The sequence below is a fragment of the Anser anser genome (assembly GCF_964211835.1).
Source record: "Anser anser genome assembly, chromosome: 1".
NCBI lineage: Eukaryota > Metazoa > Chordata > Aves > Anseriformes > Anatidae > Anser > Anser anser.
In genome coordinates this window covers 169,336,762-169,352,780 of record NC_139720.1, presented here as the reverse complement: position 1 = coordinate 169,352,780, position 16,019 = coordinate 169,336,762, and positions in this window count along the sequence as shown.

The window sequence follows — 16,019 nt, the reverse complement described above, 5'->3', positions numbered from 1 at the left end:
TCTGTAGATGAAGGCAGTCCCAGATTCTGTGTTTCCCATGTCTTTCCACAGCAAAGGCCCGCTGATTGCATGGTTTCAGCCTCTGACGTTGCCTCACACTCCTTTTAGATGTTTCTATTGCTCAGCTACCTGGTTGCATAAACCAGCTTAATGGCTCCTTGTTAATCTTGAATGAAAGGCCATAATTAGGCCCATCTACTTCAGCAGCACTTAGCCTAACGCAAACAGAAACATGCAGAGCAGACCTATGTGCTGGAATACATTACAAAACTGAAGGTGGAGAAGCTTGCTTCACTGGCGGGTGCTACATCCACAGCTCGTGGTACTAAAACAGCGGTTGAACAGCCCGTCCGATCTCAAGACCTGCAAGAAGAGGTAGCATCATCATATGTGGTTGGTTTGAAGCAGTTGGTGCAGAGTCCCCTGAGGTGCTGAGGCAACTCTCAAATCCAGCTCTCAAATTATCATTCCACGTGAAGGGAAAATCCAGTTGGCAAACTGGCTTTTCTAGTGATCACGTGAAAGCAACGTTGTACTCTCCACTGGGTGCTGAGTTCCTTCCTGTGGTTTTTATATTAGTTGAGGGCCTGATCCTCCACAGAAGTGCCTCTGCGCCCACATGGGAATCCTGTGGCCTTCATTATATGGGATCCTCTCAAGGATCCTTGTTTTAATCTGGTCTGTAAGGTGCCACGAGGTTCTGCCATGCTATACAACCACAACAATGGTTTTGCTGTTGACCTTCATGAAAGAGAGTCTGGCTCAACAACTATTATCCAGAAGAATGTGGTGAATTACTCATGTGCTGAATAATGCATCCTGGCACTTTACGTGTAAGAAGGCAGAGGGAATTTATTGGCCAATGTAAGCAGGAGAAGCAGCCCAATGGATATGCTTTTAATCAAGTGACTTGCATACCTTGCTTGTGTTTACTTATTCCTCTTCTCCTTCACCACTAACCATTATGCTGTTGTTGTCCTCTGCCGTGTTTCTAGCACCCCCACAAATGCTTGCTGTTTGGGATTTTGGATTTGAGCTGACACAGGCCACTGGAGAAACTTACGGCAGACCACGCAGAGAGGTCTACAAAGTCCTGTCTACGGCAATCAAGACGGGCAGTGGTTCCAAGGATTTCTTTGATGTTGTTGTTATGCTTTTTAAAAATAGGTACTGTTTATATATAAACATGTATGCAAATACATATTGGCATCTGTGTGTATGTGTGCCTGCTTGCTTGAATATTCAATTTAATTCTGACTTCTGGCAAACGCTTGCTTTTTAAAGCGTTTGATGGCAGTGAGATCCACAGGTTAGCTGAGGAGCAGAAGGGGGAGAAGAAAATGGATGTTTCTATGTTTCCTCGTGGAATTTCTAAACAATCAGGAAAATGTAAAGGTCTGTTTTCCCTGAGCTGTGTATACTGTACTCAGGAAAATGCAACAGTGAATTTCTGTTTCCAATGAGTAGGTTCTTTGTTTTTTATTTTGAAGTCTTTTAAATTCTTTTGGAGAGAGTGAGAGAGAGCTGTACAGAGATGGAAGGGCAGTTACAACAACAAAGCTAATTAGAAAAAGAAAAAGAAAGTAAATCTTCAGCTGGGCAAGCTAAAAACATGATTTATTTCTGCAGGAGAACTTGCGCAAGAGGTAGCAGACAGCAACCTGAAATGAAGTCTCGAGTGTAGCTTGTCAAAGCAGAGTTCCTCCTCCCCTAGCTCCACTTTTCCTTCCTGATCTCTGCCCGGCCCTGTTTCTGCTGCCCATGAGTCTCAGATTTAATTCATACTCCTCATTGCTCCCATGTCTCCAGCTACCATTGCGGCTCCATCCCATCCCACCCCACCTCAGCAGCTGGGTGCCAGCTCGTCCTGCTCTCAGCCGGGATGTGCATCTCACCTAGCTCAGGTTTGAGCAGCGATTGCTGTCCCTGTTTGACAAGAGGGCAAACTGCAGGGAAGCGGATGGAAGAAGCTGCTGTGTACACAGCACTGACCAAGAACTGGGGAAACACAGCCTGGAAGCATGACAGCTTTTCTCTTTTTTTTGCAGATTTGTCTGTTCCTGTTTTCATTTGTGTGACTTTTGTTTTTGACTCGGGCTGTGAAGAGCTGGCAGAGGAGTAAGTTAAGAGTGTCACAGGAAGAAGGTGCGAACCTGGAAAGAAATGTCTTCCTCACTGTCCACTTCTCTTTGTGGCACAAAGGATATCAGCACGGCTTGTTTACTTTCTGCCAGTCTCCCTGCGCTGGATTGTATAACCGGGACAAAATTCCTTTTTTCCTTACGTACAGTGCTTGTGTCAATATATAGGACATGCTATAACTATGCACACAATGACTTTTGCACCCAGTGAGAATTTATTTTTCTGCGTGGGGCTCGGGAAACTGATGGGAGCCTTCTTCCCATGGGACAGGGCATGTGATGCCGAGGGGGATTCTCGTACTGACTGAGGCAGTAGCTCAAAAATGTTCAGCTGTACAGCGTGGAGTCATGGGGTTTTCAGCCTTGCTTTTTGTGCTGACCATCCCATTTTCCTGCCGTACTCTTTTTCACTGTAGTAGAGTCAGCTCAACAACGGCTTCAGCTACAGGAAGCTTTAGGAAAATGTGGTTTGACTCTTTCTCAAGAACTGAGGAGTCACATTGGCTGATTTGCCATCTTTTCTGCCTGGGAAATCAAAGTCTGAAATCTCTTCTAAATAATATCCCCAAAGGCCATTTCTCTTCCCAGCCTCAGTTGTTGTTTCTGTTTATACTTGTTTGGTTTAGCTGGCTATTGTTACTGTGGTTTGTCATTATTTCCAACGCATCGGGCTGGATCACTAGACCAAAAAAAGGACGTAGGCACCCTCAGAGGGACCCAAAATCCAGTCTGCACACGCTCCCAGGTCAATACCCAAGCTGCAAGGTTGTGTACTCGTGCTCTCTGCTGCTCTCTTTTTCCAGTCCCACAAATACTGCGCTCTCTGCTTCCCTCTGGCCTGGCCTCAAGGAAGATGGAAACAAACTCTGTTAGGTCCTCTCTCTGGCTCCAAATAGCCCGTGGAGTGGTGAGCCTCCTGAGAAGTCAGGGATGTGGCTTTCAGCTTTTTCAGGCTAACCAGGAGTGGGCACCATGGTCCTGGCCACCAGAGGATCATCCTCCTTCACCAATTATTGTATAAAAGAGGGGCACCATCACCAAATCCCTTCAAGGCACTGGCTGTGCAAAGAAAAGCAGTGGCATCTTGTGAGAAGCTTCATCGTGTCTACAGGCAGAAAGCGAGCCAGAAGAGTGCCTTTGACATTAAGACCCCCAGAGGATTTAGGCAGGACAATACCTGGTTTCTGGGTCCTGACCAGGGATAAGGGTGACCTGCGTCCTTAACAGCATGAAGCCTGAGGCTCTGCTGTGTATCTACACAAGCACAGCTTGAGGACCATAAGGAATTTTAAACTCATAAATACATGGGCATATAGAGTTTAACCTGTAGGGTTAAACATTGACAGTATGAAGGTTTTCTGGATTATATGCTTGCATTACACCCCACTTTAGGTGCTAAATCCTTTTTGAGTGATTTTTTGCTTCAGTAAGAAGAAGCAATGTGCAGCTTTGGTAACACGTGGCTGGGGAAGGCTTAAGAAATTTGTTTCTGTGGACTATGTTGGCACCAGAGCTGGACTTGAGGTCTGGGTCTGTAGGAGCCAACTTCTCCCTCAATGTCAGTGGTGCAGAGCTGGCACCAGCTGAGCACCGCCAGCATCTTGCAGGTGACTCAGGGCACGTTGCACACATCAGGCTGGACCAGGAACTTCCACGGCTGATTGAAATGACATAGTGAAATAAAATTTAATTTGAAAAACTGCTGCATTACAGTATGACACAGAAGACCTAAAGTCTGAGTGTATTGCTCTCGGGGAGCTTTCACAACAAATTTCTGGATTTCAGTCTTTTAATTCACAGTCTCTCCTGGGGCTGGGTCCAGATTTTGTACTTATGAAGATGTTTATTTTCCAGTTTTGTTCAAATACAGCAATCTCCCAAGAGCAAAATTTTTGAGATTTTTGATTGTGGAAGATGGCAGAATTCTTGCAAGATTAACAGCATTTGTTCTATAGCCAGCTATCAATTAAAAACCTTACATGGTCCAAAACATTCCTCTCAGCCCATCTCTGATGGATCCCTTAAATGAACACTTGAATTCACAAAGTGCTGCTAAGAAAAAGCAATAGTAATGTGTTCAGATGCTCTTGAAGTTGCTTTGGCTTTTTTTTTCTTTCTTTCTTTTATGTTGTTTTGGTTTTTGTTCTTACCGTTCTCAGCTAAATAAAGACATAGTAGTTTTCTTATACAAATATTTCTAAGTTATTACTAAATTTACCTGTGGCTTCCCCTCCACCCCAAAAAATAATAAATTGTTGTTTTCCTAGCACTGTATTTGGTTTCTCTCCTGGGCTGTTATCAGGCTAGAACTAAGAATCATTCCTCCTTTGAAGAAGCTCAGACAAATGGGTAAGCCAGGCTAAATGTCCCCGGGGGAAAACTTACTTCATTTCTGAAACATTAACAACAGCAATCAAATGAAATGTGAGTATTTTCAGAGTACATACTGTGCCTTAGGACATTTAAGCTACTTTCTTGAATAAAGGAACTTTTCAGTAACCTTAAAGAAGCATACCCTGAAAAGACAGTTCTGAGTATCAGATATTTCTGACACGTACCATCTGCAGAAAAAATAGGCTCAGGGGACCCACGTATTCCTCTTTTATCTCCTTTCTAAGCTTATTCTGTGTACTTATGTTGCTCAGCTTGCACCTTGTAGCTGGTAGTTGTTTCTTAGTTTGCCTGTGACAGATCCTGCTGTTTTGTGATAGTCCCTTAGAAGCACCTCATGCTGTTTCTTCTTAGTGTTACTCAGTTTGTTGCTGCAGTGGAGAACAGGGTGTTAGCTGAAGTCTGGTGAGCTGAAAGGAGGATGGCCATCTGACCGATCTTCAAGTTGTTTCCAAGCAAGGATTGTTTTCATGAAAATATTGCCTGCTACCACGTGTCAGGGCACTTCAGCATACCTGGAGAAACAGCTGGGGCTGGAGGATATAAAAAAAAAATAAAATCAAACTTTATGCCATTTGCACAACTGTGGTTTGGGATGGTTTGGCCAATGCCTGGACAGACATCTGATTTGAATTGTTTTCCTGAGGTCAGCGTAACTGCAGAGAGTTCCCATCTGCTCCCTCTCATATTTTTTACTTCTTAGTGCCACTGTGCCATTAGCAAGATGGACAAATGTTGTTTTTTCTTTCTCAAGTGTCTCATCCTTGGCATTTAAGCACAACCATCTGAAAAAACACCCTTACCAATTAAAGGGAACAAATTAATCTTACAGCAAAGGCAATGCATAAAATCTGTCTGCAAGCCAATGTTTACCCCAGGAAGACAGGTAGGCAGCCTCCTCCTCACAGCAGCATAGTGGCATAAGTATTAAGTTTGAGAAACATGTGTCTGTACTAGTAAACTAAACATGATTGGGACTGCCCCCTGGCACTGAGGCCATGAGGAGATGGAAACGGCTGCATCCATGGTATTGGTTGCTCCTCCCCTCCATGCCCCGCATACAAACTGCCTATTGAGAGCAGTCCTGGCCCGTGCCAGCTCTTGGCCTGCATTTGGGAATTGTTTGGGAAAGTTGGCCCTGGCCCCATTGTGCCAGGCACTATGCTAACAATTAAACTGCACAGACAATTGCCTTCCAGTGCCTGGGAACGTTCCTTGGCACTCTTTAATTTGCCAATATGGACGTTAGCTTTGGAGTTCAAACTCTGGCAGATTCAGCTTGGCTTCCCCCTGACTTTAAAAGGAGGGAAACAAACAAAAAATGGCATTCAGGGGAGCAGTTCTGCTGCATGTGGTCCTTCTTAGAGCCTGAGAAATATGCAAATACACAGGCTCTATTGATTTTTTTCAAATTACTCTGCATTGACAATAGAATAAAGACAAAAAGCAGAAATGACCCAGAAAATTGCCTTACTATTAAGAAAAAGGAAAGGGCATTTTATTTTTATTTTCTGTTATTTTATTTTATTTTAGTGAGTGACAGAGCTTGGGGACGATGTCTATATGGGGGGCTCAACTGGGAGGCTCATCAGAGAGCTATGTAGAGGAAATGGGAAGAAATGTTCCTTTTTAAAAAAAAATAATATGAGAGAGAGAGAGAGAGAGGGAAGAGGTCTAATCCCTTTGAAGCTCACAGTTTTATGAGAGCTTTGTCCTTGGGAACTATTCACCAAAGATGACTAGAGCCGCTTCGAGCTTTGCAAAATTACTACAAACATAAGGTGAGTGGCTTTATCATAAAATTGGAGTGGCCATTAAAACTTCAAAGGAGACGTATGACCTGAATTTTACCTGTCACAGTCAGGAGTATTTATTATAGGAAGATTTGATTCCTTTCTTTAGTTAACAGCCTGGCACTCACGTGAGGTCATGGGCTAGATTATAGTTTTCATTGGTGGTATGACAGATTAGATGTTAATATTTTATTGCTCCTGACCTTGGGAATCCATAAACCATTGGACAGGTGAGAGCTGAAAAAACAACAACCTGGCTCCTTTCACAGTGGGAGCATATTTCTAATACCCTAGTGTGGCCATAGTGGTATGTTTCCATTGATTAGCATCTAACCAGGCTGACTTTGACAGAACACATCCCTCAGATCCCTGCTGGAGACTGCAGCTCTTTAGGAGCCCTGGTCAAGCAGCACCACTGCCCATTTACTGCAAGCTTTGAAATAAGAATACCCCAAAGGAGCGTCAGAGTTGGTAGTCAAAATGGTAAGGAAGGAAAGACACTGTGATAAAGCCATTTTTTCCCAGCAACCTCTATGTATTTTCCCAACCTTTGTCCTTCCTTCTAAATCTGCTGGTTGGCTGTGCTCAAACCAGCAGGGTTCAACACCTCCTTGTCTCATGGGCACAGAGGTAGCCTTTTCCCCTTGTTCTTGCTGGGGCTGCCAAATTCGCCACACCATCATTTGGTTCCCTCTTCTAATGCCTTGGTGTGCTCTCATTTTCAGCCTTCTTCTTTCACTCCTTCGAAACTCTTCCCCAAAATTCAGGTCTTCCTACAACTTCCCATCTGCCCTTCCAGTGTTTTCTGCCATTCTGCCTGCTCCCAAGAAGTGCTTGTAATGGCCCACTTAAGGGAGCAATTGCCACACGTCTTTGGCTTTCTAGGCTGCTTGTATTGCATCTTAGGAGGCAAATAATATCTGCATCTGAGTGAACATGCTTGCCTGCAACTGTATTTGTAAATATTCAGAATCATTTTACTAATATTTGCATGAGTCTGAGATGCTTATTTTTCTAAGAGAACATGGCAATAGCATTTTAGCAGTACTCAAGTGGGATCCTCTATAAAACTGTCCATCTGCGTTTTCCAAAGTCAGTTAAGTAACATTTGCAATATCCTAGTTGAGGAAATAAAAGTGGTAAAAGAGAACTTGATTCAAAGTCACAGTATGGCTAGAGCACAATTGACAGCATAACCTGTGGGTCTGGATTCTGAGGAAAATACAAACTATTATACTTACCTGTATATAATTTCCTACATCCAGATTAAGATTCCAATAGATCTGAAAGATGGGATTTCAGTAGATTTTAGGTGCCTAATCCTGTGCAACAGTAGAGATGACCAGCTTGCTAGCACTGCCCTACTTCTATAGGTACCTCTATGGTCAGCCTAAAAACAGTGGTACTTTTGCTCATTAGGAATAATGATGGTGGTAGCCAGCTTTTGCATAATAGGCCTGTGGGAACACTACTTTCTCAGGGACTGAGAGGACCACAAGACATTTTATGTTAGACCACTATTGAAGTCATTGCCAGCATGACATCCCTAGTAGCCTTGCCCAGGCAGACAAGGCAGGGTACAGAGACTCCTTGGAAAGAAAGACTTTATGAAGGGAACAATGGATTTGCATCAGCTGATGACCTCAGCATCCAGCGACTGTTACGGTGTATAGAAGTAGACATACAAAATCTAGATGTTATGATTTTAAGTGCAAAAGTAAGCTAGCTACAGACATGTGTGACAGGACAGGCTCAGACCTCTTCCAACAGCGTAATTGAACTTGGAGATAAGATTAGAATCTTTGAAATAAAATGAACAAACAAACAAACAGAAAACAGATTATCATCGAGAGATGCAAGCCTGCTTCCCTAGCTGAAAGCCAGACCCTCTCAGAGCTGTCCACCTTTCAGCACTGAAGTGAATGAGAACTGCAGGTCTCTTGGGACTTTGACCAGGGCATCTTTGTGTAATCCTGATGGCTCTCTCCTCACCTCTGCCACGACCTGAAAACCCACAACCTTGTCTCTCTTGTTCTGAATCACTCTATTTTCCTCATCCTTCTCCACTACCTACCAGTCCTAGCCATTGTTTATCCTGATCATTCATGGCCTGCTGTTTCCTCGTTCCTTTCTCCCTCCGGTTAATACTGTTATCACAGCAGCCCTAACCACAAGGTTTCTGACTGGCAGTGTGGTGGGATGTCCACCCTAACTGAGGTCATCTCACCACCCTGCTACCAGGAGGACCCTTTCCTCATCCAGGACAGCAAGAGAGAGACTCAGCCTCTCCTTTCTTGCTGCATCAGGCCCCTTGAATTCCCTCTGCTCTCCCACACTATACTGGTACCCCAATCCCTTCACATATGGAAAACCCAGGATTAAATTGTTCCACCAGCAGCTAACAAGCCACAGCAAAACTGGCCTGGCTGGTTGGAGACCAGCCAAATAGCAATACGGTGGATCATGTGTCATGGGTACTTATAGAAATGAAATGTCACAGCACTCAAATAGAGAAGGAAGACTTGGTCTCAGGCCACGAGGTGTAAAAAAGCTTTATTGGAATCTTTGCTAGTTGAAACTGATCATAAACTACTTATTTCCACTGCTAAAAGGGGCCTGGCAAGCAGCTTGCTGGGAAACATTTTTTTTTCAATTACAAATGTATGAATTGCAAACTAGATACCAGCCTGAGTAAGACTTGCAGAAGCAGATAGACTCTCTAGAGTACCTGGGAAAAAATACAGTGGAATAAAGTCCAGAGGTAGGGTATTTACATTGCAATTTTATTAAAAATCCTGTCTGAGACAAAATATAGACTGTAACTGCCATGTATAAGGTTGTGATGCCACAAAAAGGAGCTGAGGCTTTTAGCATACTGTTTCTGGGAAAGTCTATTTTCAGTTTCTATTGTCAGTGCTAAAAAAACCTCATAGGACCGGTAGGATTTTGTTTTAAGTGATCAGGAGAGTTGAACCTTAAAGTGTCATAATAAAGACAAGTGTTTTAAAGAATAAAGTGTGTGGCATGAAAAAAAAATCTAAGAAAAGTATAAAAGGTAGGATTCAGAAGAACAGAGAAATCTCTAAAGGCTTGACGTGTTCTGTTATGTAACAAAGAAGTGAGAGAATCCATATGTGGTGTTTCATGTTAGGCCTTGGAATAAAACAGGTTCTTCAGACCCAAATAATCATAATTAAGCTGGATGCAAAAGTGTCCATTAATTTAGCAAGAAAGTTCTGCTTACAAGTACCACAGCCAGGCAGCTAATCACACACAGCAGGTATCTTTTTACTGGACAGGGTGTATCATAGTGTCTGATTGTCACAGCGGAATTAAATGAGCAGTGGATAACACCAGAAGTAGCAGTTTCATCCAGCTTCTCATCTTGATGTCCAGCCCCTTCTGTAGCCAGACCCAGTTCCCTCGTAAGACCTGCCACGACCCAGCCTGGTCACACTGCTCCAGCCTCTTGGCCTTGCCAGGCAGTGTCTGCCCCAGTGCCCAGCCCATAGTCCACCATGTCTGCCCTGCCTCCCTCATCCACCCAGGCCCGTGTCACTCCCCCAGCTTCCTTCCCATTCCCACAGTTTTGCTTCAGGAGTACCCCAGCTCTTCATCTTCTTGTCTTTTCTTATCCCATCCAGCTCTACCTCATGTCCAAACTGCTTGTCTCCGTTAGCAAGCCACGGTCATGTAGTCGTTGCCTTGCTCTTTCTCAAGCTCCTTATCTAGACTTGCTGTCTGTGTTTACACCGTTGGGCCCAAGAGTGCTTCCCAGTTCCCATGTCTGGATGTGTACTTAGTCATGCCCCAGCTCCATGCTGGAATAGAAACCTGGATGTGTATGCTGGATGGGAGCTGCAGCGTGTCCCAACAGGCCTGACAATTCAGAGGACCAGGAAACAAGGGCCCCGAGATATGCTGCAGAGCAAGTAAGTACAGATGCAGCAGCTGTTTCTCAGCTAGCTGGCTCTCTAGTCCCAGTTCCAAGTCCAACTTTCCGTACGCAGTCATCACTCCCCATACCCACGCCCAGCTAGTCTAGGTTTCTGTTCCCTGCTTTGGATCCATCTCACAAGATTCTGCTTCTCAGCGGATCCCATTCTGACCTTCTGATCTGACTCAGCCTTCTAATCACATCTCTGAGTCCAATTCCCACTGCCTTGGTACCAGCAGCAGTCTCCTGGAGTATGTAAGAGACAGGTTTCTTGTTCTTGGGCCTTGTACATGACCCCTTTCCACTCCTGGCCACTGCCACCAGCCACTAAGTGATGAAGAACATCTTTCCTTTAGCTCAATTGTTTTGTGGAGACAGCCAGCACTTGTGTCCATAGGCGCCACAGTTCTACCCCAAGTCTGAAGAGGATTCTGCAGCCTGGTCATAAAATGTTTGATGCCAAATGTATCGGACATAGTATTAACCTTAATGTGAGCAAAGAACTTGGATTAACATACACGGTGAGACCAGATTCCCTGCACCAATGACACAGAAGCAGGCATCTACCCAGACCTTAGTTCTGTGCCCAGAACCATGTTTGTACAACGCTGTTGCTTGTAGGAAATTGTGAGAAGCTCAGACATGTTCAGTGACAGTAGGACTTTAGTCACTTTAACCAAACAAATCTCTGAGCAGGTGCATAAGTCAAATTTCAAATTTGTCAACTGCCTGAATTTGGGTAGATTTTTGCAGGGATGGGGAAAGGCACGTAACTAGGTTTGCCAGCATTGCAAACAGTGTTGCAGGGAAAAACCTGAACACCAGCTGTTTTCAGTCACCAGCTTTACACTGTTCCCTTCTGGAAGAAGCTGGAGAAGGCAGTCCATGTGTGCCCTCACCACCAGGCTCTGCTCTAGACAGGCTTATTTCTGAGCTGCACGCTGGATCTATGGCTGCACCACAGCTGCTATTACTCCAAGGGTCACTGTCTGTATTATTAGGAGCCAGGTTCAAGCTACACTCACAGACAGGACTGTCTGGTACTGTGTATTTTTGTTAACCTAGGACACAAAGGCTTTGCCTTTCAGCATAGGATCACTGTGGAACAGGGTGCTTATAAGAAGCACTCGACTTTCCGTATCTCTAGGATATATTTAAAGGAGTTCTTTAAATGTTGATTTCACCTGGTCATGGTCTTTAAGGGACAGCTTGAGGGCAGAGCCCTCAGGATTACTAGCTGTGTGTTCAGTAAGGTCACTGGGGGCTGATCCTCAACATTTCAACTGTACCTGCTGGGGAGCAGTTATGATCTCTGGCTGTGGTTTCTGACACTGAGCTCTGCTGGAAGGCAGCTGGGGCTGCCTGAGCAGCTGGGAGCCAGCATGCACCCATCTTTTGCTGCTTTCTGGAGTCAGGATGTGGCTGAAGGATGTACCCAAACCCAGGAGCTCAGAGGGGCTCCATACACACCCCCTCTTCAGGGACATGCCAAATACCTGATGAAGTTTGCTGAGGGTTAACTGCTATCTCATTCATTTTGTGAACTGTTGTCCTTCCCAGTTCTGTATTTTCCCCTTTTCCAAGCGCATTTGTCCCCAGCTCCTTGCATTCCGGCTTCTAACACTTCATATTCTCTTGTTGGTTCCCTGGCCCTTTTGATGTATGTACGAAAGTTGATGGAGCTGCTGAAGTCCGTCAGCTGACTGACGCAAAGCACCATAAAATAACCCAGGTCGCATACCACATCCAAGTCAACCTAAACCTGGGCACCCCAAATTCTTCACACTCCTTTGGCTAGTGCTGCCAAGAGGAGCTGAAGCTTTCAACTAGATCTGACATATCAAAACCAAGCAATTCTCCGTCTCTTTGTTCCATGGCCATATCAGGTTCTAGTCTGACTTGAATGGGAGAGGTATTCCTAAGACTGCTTTTGTTTATTTATTTTCAGATGCACATACCACAAAAATTAGATTACGGTTTGGATTTTGTCACGGCTGTCTCCTGCAAAGACTGGTTCTGTCTGTAGCAAGTAGTTTCTGGAGGGCTTCTTCTATTAATTACATGCTGCCACCCACTTATTTCCTTAAGGCAGATTTTGCATCCCTGACTTCCCTGTGAAGCTTCCTTCCTTTAAGGTAGTATGTCTCTAAGGTGGGCAAACTGACAGCATAGAAATGGTATTTACAATCCAGGGGTCAGAATACTTTTTTTCTGCCACATGGAAGGATGGCAAGTGCACGGACTGTGTGACAGAGAGCATTAACTCATTCTGTGCTGACGCTGTAAGCAATTGCAAACTGAGGCCACAGTGGGAGACTTCACTGTTGCCCCGATCCTGTGATCCCACATATGCTTAACTTTACATTTGTAAACAAAGAGAAGCACAAGATAAATATACAACACTAAGGAGATGATAATTTGGAAGTTTGTTAACATAATTTACTTTTTACTGGTTAGATGGCAGAGTGTTTGAGGCATCTTGCTGAGGGGCCAGAGGTGCGAGTGCAAGCCTTGATTCAGACTACAGTTAAGAGTCACTTGCAGTCAGCCGCCTGTATTTGGACACTCAGCCATTGGACTGTCGAGTCAGGGATGGGGGGCTGCCTACACAAATAAGGCCTCACAAGAGCCTCACAGACCAGCCTCACGCTGAGAAATCTCTAAACTTGGTGTACATGTTAGTCTTGTGCTGAAGGGTCTCTCTGGTGACTTGGTGAACAGTGCTTGGCTCACAGCAAGGATTCCTATGTATCATTGCTATCTATCTCCATGGAGAAATCTGGGAACCCTGGGAACTGTAGTTTTATGATAACCAAAGGTGATCATGGCCTCTGATGATTTTTTCATTTTCTGTTTGTGTGTGTGAGAGAGACATTTCCATTTAGTGATTGTTGTCTGATGCAGTACCTTTGTGGACATTCATCTCTCCCCCTTCTGCACAGTGGTCCTTGCTTGCACTAGCACCATGTTTTCTTTACTTTCTGTTTCTCTTTCTCACCCTGCCTTAATGAATATTTAGCTATTCTGTTCAACATGATGGAAGGTTGAGACAGCCCAGCCATGTACCTGGGGTATTCCTGGCTGATGGCAGGGAGGTCTGGGAGGAGGTGTGAGACGTGTGTCCCTCTTCAGCCTCCTCCAGCACAAGTGTGTCTCAAACCTTGAGCAAGTGTTTTAACTGCGAGGTACAGGGTACAGAGGAGTTTGCTGCTGTGGCCTTTCTCAGCCACATTTTGCATTGTCTTACGTGCTTTGTGTGCCCTGAGCCCTGCAGGTAACCCGGGGTGGTGGTGGTTAGTCTCTGTGAAGGCTTCTCCATCGAGCTGTTTAACAAAGTCCCAACCCAGGCTCTTTTGACCTAGGATGCAAATGAGATGCCTTCTGTTTTCGTCTCTGTTATTTCTTTTAACCTTTCCTCATTTTCAAGGAGAAGGGATTTCTCAAAAATATTACTTAAACAGGCACTTTATGCAGAATAAAATTAAGACGAACTAAATTACCCTGGTGCTGTGCATTTGTTTGGCTGAGAAAGAAGGTTTGTCTTGTCCTTTCACCTAAAGCTCATTAAAACTTCTTTCCAGACATGTTTTGCCACTCAAATTGTACTCCTGCACGCTATGAAAGCAACAGAAAATTAATTCATCTGAGGTTGGCTGCCCATCCCTGCCCCACTTTCCAGAGTGAAATCCATATAGCCATCAGGACTCTGACTTTTTGGGATGTATTTAGGGTTGCACCTGAGGCCCCATTTCCAGCCCCAAGCAGCGGGAAAACTCGCTTGAGAGGCAGCTGGAACTTTCTTTTGTGCAAGGAAATCCCCTCACGTAGCATAAGGCTGTTATTGTGAAGGTGACTGACTCTGTGCCACCTTTTCCATATTAAATGTTGGCAGGGGAATTTACCATGCCAAGCAGAACAGCTAGTGAGTGCTCTTCTTGCACCGGGGCCAGCAAAATGTTAGTTACCAGACTGCTGCTACTTGTGCAGCAGAAAGTGTTTGAGGGCTTGGTGGAACATCTCATAGCTTCAGAACCACCCAAAAACCATCTTTCCTTTTCCCTTTCCCCTTTCCCATTCTCTTGGGTGTAAACTAGAGTGGAAGTTCAGCCTTTTCACGCTTTGTAGGATATGGATAGAAAGAAACAGAAGCATTTTTAGCTTTTAGATTGATATCTTCACCTTAGTTTTATGTCCCTGATCTCATCTGCCCTATAATTGTGTCAAAGATTTGTTTGGAGTAGTTGTGGTTTAAAACTGGAGAAAGCTTTATCAAAATTTATGTGTAGAAAGTCTCCTGCAACATGGTTGTTGGTTCACGCTATGTGACTTTATTTACAAATACAGTTCAAGGAATAGAAACTGAGTAGAGTGCATTTTGACAAATATCTTAAAACAACCCTCCTTTGAGACAACTGATTTTGATTTTTTCCAGCTCCCATTTCCAAAAACAGGAACTTAGGAACTGAGTTCCATTTTATTTTCTGATTATTGAAGTCATACTTCCTCCCATATAGTGACTTCACAATTTGCATCAAAGCACACTGTATGTTTCCCAGAATAACTATTATTGGAGGGTAAAGGTATAAATGTAGCCCAAACCTGTGAGCTATTTGGAGACTATTAATATAGGACTTCACTATACTGCTAAAACCGCAGAGAGCTATGCCTCCTGTAGATGCCATTCTGTTTTTTGTTTGTTTGTTTGGTCCTTAGGTTGCACAGCTGGCCTGAGCTGATATAAACATTATTCTGGGAAGTATAAATAAAGCTAATAAATCCACCTGTAAGAATTTTAATGGCTCTAATACCTCTGCACTTAAAAATGTTCACCCAGGAAAGTTTTTTGTTTCAAATGTTTAATAGAAGAAAGTATGAATATGTGTTTTTATAACTTGTAGTCCTCCACTCTCTAAAGTTACATAGAGGCCCTGAAGGAAATTATCACTGAGCAAGATTTTTAGTTCTCCTGACCACACTAACGTGGCGACTTAGTTTGCTAAGGAAGCCCAAATGTTCCTTAAATAAAACTGAAAGGAAGCTGTAGAACCTCTGCTTAACAATAGCAAACAGAAAACAGTGAGAGCACTTGACGTTGAAAATTTAATTTTCACCACCATGTATTTATCTGAGTTTAGCACCCACTCTTAGCTGATAAGGAATAACTAATCATGATTTAAGCATTTCTTCAAACCTAGCAACCTGTTGAACAGCTTCTTAATGTGCCTATCAATCACTTGGAGATAAGGATAGTTTGCACTCATAATAGCTAGTTGTAAAAATAAATAGAAGTTACTATAACTAGTTCAATCAACAATGGGATCTTTGAGGTCAGAGTGGAAATAATCAAACAGTAAGTATGAATAGGCTGTAATTTTTCTGATTAACAAATGTTTTGCTTGTCATGTGATCTTGAGAGCTGCTCTTAGCTTCTTAGAGGACTAAAATACATTTCAGAATGTATGTATTTACATTAGAGGGTTAAACAAACGCATGCACATACCAGTTACCTTCTAAAGCTATCTGTGCATGCAAAGTTTCTTCTTCTTTTTGAAAGTATCTTTGTCGTAAATTTAAATTCTCAAAAGGCCACTTTATAAAGCATCCAGCATAAAAAAAAAGGAAAACCTAATAGTGTGTAGAAAGTACTGTGGAATGCAAACTACAAATTACTGACATACAAAATAAACATATTACTCACATCTCTCTGATACAGCTGAAAATATAACAGCCAACAGGAACATATTAAATCTCAGCACC